The sequence below is a fragment of the Otolemur garnettii genome, unplaced genomic scaffold (genome assembly GCF_000181295.1).
Source record: "Otolemur garnettii isolate 467f Iridium unplaced genomic scaffold, OtoGar3 scaffold00012, whole genome shotgun sequence".
Taxonomy (NCBI): domain Eukaryota; kingdom Metazoa; phylum Chordata; class Mammalia; order Primates; family Galagidae; genus Otolemur; species Otolemur garnettii.
Window position 1 is genome coordinate 29,396,804 of NW_003852407.1, and position 4,622 is coordinate 29,401,425.

The window sequence follows — 4,622 nt, forward strand, 5'->3', positions numbered from 1 at the left end:
CTTCCATTCAGGTTAATACCAAAGATGTAAAGTCTTCATCTTTTTAATGGCTGAATAGTATTCCATGGTAGTTAACTGTTTTATTGGAGAAGACTATGAAGAGTTTCTGATGGTCAGTAGGATTACAACTATGAAGAAATAAAATGTGAAAGAAGAATGGCATAGCCTTAAATTAAATGGAAGAAATTTTGCAGAGGATGAAAAATGGCTGTGCTGTAGGCCCCTGACACAAAATAGCCTGCTTAGGAGAGGTATTAGTTTTCCTTGCCTGTTACTACAAATCATCAGAAACTTGATGCCTTAAAACAATAAATTTATTTTCTCAGAGTTCTGGAGGCCTGAAGTCTGAAATCAAGGTGGCAGGATGGCTACACTTTTTCCAAAGGCTCTAGAGTAGAATTTGTTCCTTGCCTCTTAGATCTCCTGTTAGCTGTTCTGGGATTCCTTCACCTGTAATCACATTACTCCCACCTCTGCCTGAATTTTCACATTATTTTTCCTTTTCTGTGTCTGTTTCCTTTTGTGCCACTCTCTTAGAATGATATTTGTTTTTGGATCGGGTCCACCTTGATAATCCAGGATGATCTCATCTCAAAATCGTTGATTATGTCTGCAAAGACTTTTTTCTCCTTACATAAGATCATGGTTACAGGTTGCTGGGATTATAACATAGATTTTGGGGAGGACACCATTCAGCACACTACTGGAGAGCATTAGAGAAAGATAATTTGGAGAGACTCAATTTTCATTTAAGACTAGGAAGTAGAATTTCTATTATGTGAAGAGATTGGAGGTAGGAAGCTTATTTTCGTAGGAAAAGGGTTCATGTGGACTCTGTGGTAAGGGTTGAGAGGGAGACCTTTAGTGAAAGGAAGTTTAGGAGAAAGGTAATAGGGAAAAGATTAATTGATAAGAGGAACTTGGATTTGTTGGTGGAAGTGGATTTGGGCAAATTTAAGGAGGCCTTAAGTGAGAGAGGTCTGATGCTCTTGGTAGACCACAAATATAGTCTTTATGCCATGTTCAAACTAAATATTGTTGAGAAGTTATGCTATTGTGTTGTCTTAGAAGAGAAATCATTCCCAGGTCATTAGATGGGAACAGAATTTGCACCAGTGTTTTATGGAACTGAAGAGGCTTTTGTAGTGTGGCTTAAGGAAAAACTCCGTCAGTAAATTATGTTAAGAATGAGAGGAACACTGAACTGTACTCTGTAGTAAATCTTCAGATAAAATTAATTGCACTTCATGATGGCTAGAAGATGTGATTGAAACATCAAGCATTTAGGTAAGAAAGCTCTATGGTTGTGTAGGAAAAAGACAGTTTAACTTTATTATTATTATTATTATTTGGCTGGGGCTGGGTTAGAACCTGCCACCTCTGTCACCTCTGGCATATGGGGCTGGCGCCCTACCCTTTTGAGGCACAGGTACTGCCTGACAGTTTAACTTTAAAGAAGTGATTCGGAGGGGAAAAGTGGTTACTTTGAGGTGTTAGGATAATTGTTTTTTATTTGACTTGTTGATGTCATCTATTAAAATTCCTAAAATTGAATCATCTCTCTTTCTTTTTTGTAGAGACAGAGTCTCACTTTATCACCCTTGGTAGAGTGCTGTGATGGCATAGCTCATAGCAACCTTCAACTCCTGGGCTTAGGTGATTCTCTTGCCTCAGCCTCCCGAGTAGCTGGGACAATAGTGCCCACCACAACGCCTGGCTATTTTTTTTTGGAGTTTGGCTGGGCTGGGTTTGAACCCGCCACCCTAGACATATGGAGCCAGTGCCCTACCACTAGGCTACGGGCGCTGCCCCATTGTTCTTCTCTTAATTCTAGTTGGTAGCAGTAGATCATTTGGCTATACTCATGTTCTATTAAAAAATGTTTTTGGCAGGTGGTGCCTTTGGTTCAGTGAGTAGGGCACCGGCCCCATATACCAAAGGTGGCAGGTTCGAACCTGGCCCCGGCCACACTTAAACAACAACAAAAAAATAGCTATGCGTTGTGGTCGGCGATTGTAGTCCCAGCTATTTGGGAGGCTGAGACAAGAGAATAGGATATCCTAAAGAGCTAGAGGTTGCTGTGTGCTGTGACAGCACAGGACTCTCTACCAAGGGCAACAAAGTGAGACTCTGGCTCTAAAAAAAAAAGTTTTTGAGCTCGGCACCTATAGCTCAGTGGCTAGGGTGCCAGCCACATACACCAAGGCTGGAGGGTTCGAATCCAGCCCAAGCCTGCCAAACAACAATGACAACTATAACCAAAAAATAGCCAGATGGGTGGCACTTGTGGCTCAAGGAGTAGGGCACTGGTCCCATATACTGGAGGTGGCAGATTCAAACCTGGCCCTGGCCAAAAAACAAAAAAAGCCAGGCCTTGTGGTGGGCGCCAATAGTCCCAGCTACTTGGGAGGCTGAGGCAAGAGAATCACTTAAGCCCAAGAGCTTGAGGTTGCTGTGAGCTGTGATGCCACAGCACTCTACCAAGGGCGACATAGTGAGACTGTCTCTGAAAAGTATTTTGCTAGTTTTACTTTAGGCTTTTGATCTGCTTTTGTATAATGTAAGTTTAGGGGTATATGTGTTTGTGTGCATGCCAGTTTTGGTATTAAAACTTTTTATTTTGCATAACTTGTCTTTTGCTACATTCTGGGAGAAAAAATACTAGTTCTTTAAAAGCAGGAGCTGTTTTCTTTGCTTGCAACACTTAAATCACCCTCAAGTAGGAATATGCTTTATATATTCAAGGAAGAGCAAGAGGGCCAGCATGACTAGAAAGTACTATAATTAATAAGTTAACATTAAAGCTTTGCTTTTACTCTGACATAAGAAGTTACTGGAGGGGTTTAAGCAGAGATATCAACAGAGCCTTCAATTTTATAGATATCACCTTGGAGGCTGGGGGTTGTGTCTCACACCTGTAATCCTGACACTTTGGGAAGCTGAGGCAGGAGAATTGCTTGAGGTCAGGTGTTTAAGACTGGCTGGCCTGAGGAACATAGTGAGACCTCATCTCTGCAAAAACTAAAAAAAAATTAGCTGAGTACAGTGGCACTCCTGAGGCAGGAGGACGGCTTGAACCCTGGTGTTTGAGTTTACAAAGAGCTGTGATTACACAACTGCTTTCCAGCCTAGGTGACAGAGTAAGACCTTGTCTCAAAATAAAAGTGTCACTTTGGCTACTGTGTTGAGAAGAAGCTGTAGAGGAAGGAGACCAAGGCTGAAAGACAAGAGTTACCATTTTGGAAGCTGTTCCAAAAATTCAGATGACAGTTAATGGTGGCTTGGACCAGGATGGTAGTGGTAGAGATAGTGGTGGTCAGATTCTGGATGTATTCTGAAGATAGACAACTTGTTAATGGATGGGTCCATTGAGTTAAGAAGTTCAAGAGGAAAAAAAAAATTCAAGAGAAGAGTCAAAGAATAAAAGCAGGTGCCTCCTACAGTAACAGGGATGGCTTTTTTGTTGTTGTTGTTTGTTTTTTTGAGACAGAGTCTCATTCTGTTGTCCTAGATTGAGTGCCATGGCATCATAACTCACAGCAACCTTAAACTCTTGGGTTTGAGCAGTCCTCTTGCCTCAGCCTGCCTAGTAGGTGGGACTACAGGTGTATACCACTATGTCTGGTTAGATGGCTGTTTTATTGATTTGCAGGGTATCTAAACAGTTTTTAAGGATGACTTGCCGTTTACTGAGATGAGATAAATATTTTTTTAGTTTTAGCTTTAGGAAGAAACATTAGGAGTTTCGCATATGGGCATGTTGATGTTGAAGATGTTTATTACCTCAGTGACAATCTTTTCCTGCATAGTATTCCTATGAATTTAAATTTTTCTGTATCGTAAATTCTTTTACATTTCTAGATTATTTTATTTGTTCTCATTTTCTTTGACCTGTCGTATGGATTGGGATAATTATTTTCAGAACTTAACATTTTGGTAGGTTTTATACTGGCTTTCTGAGCTTTACAAAACTGCACAAGAAGAACAACAAGAAGAAAGATGCCAGAAAGTCAGCCAAGAAAGACAAAGCTCAGTGAACAATGTGGGGGCAAGGCCAAAAAGAAGTGGTCCAAAAGGCAGAGTTGGGGAGCAGCACAATAATAGTATTATTTGACAAAGCTACATATGACAAATTCTGTAAGGAAGTTCCACACTATATAAGCTTATAACCCTAGCAATGATCTCTGAGAGACTGAAGATTCAGGATTCCCTGGCCATGGCAGCCCTTCAGGAGTTCATTAGTAAAGGACGTACAAAAATTGGTTTCAAAGCACAGAGCTCAATTTTCAACTAGCACAATTGCATTTATTCATAAATATGCAGAGCTGGAGAAGTACAGGCCAGGAGTTCTGTAGAGTAGTATGTAAACACCATATGATACCACTCTAATCTGTGAGGTAAGCCTGGACACATCCCTCTTTACAGGGTGTTGTCACCTGCAGAATACCCAGCACTCTGAAATAAGACAGTTGGGCTCTGGGCATCTTGGTGCCCTTTTTTTTTTCTTTTTGGAGACAAGAGTCTTACTCCCTCACCCAGGGGAGAGTGTCGTGATGTTGTAGCCCATAGCAATTCCAAACCCTTGGGCTCAAGTGATTCTCTTGCCTCAGCCTCCCAAAAGG

The 4,622-nt window shown here is 41.2% G+C and overlaps 1 protein-coding gene across 1 annotated transcript in view; it reads left to right on the forward strand.

Moving 5' to 3' along the window:
* Positions 1–4,622, forward strand: part of ESCO1 (establishment of sister chromatid cohesion N-acetyltransferase 1) — a 78,129-nt gene that overhangs the window by 9,564 nt on the left and 63,943 nt on the right. The gene's annotated exons all lie outside the window — the stretch shown is intronic.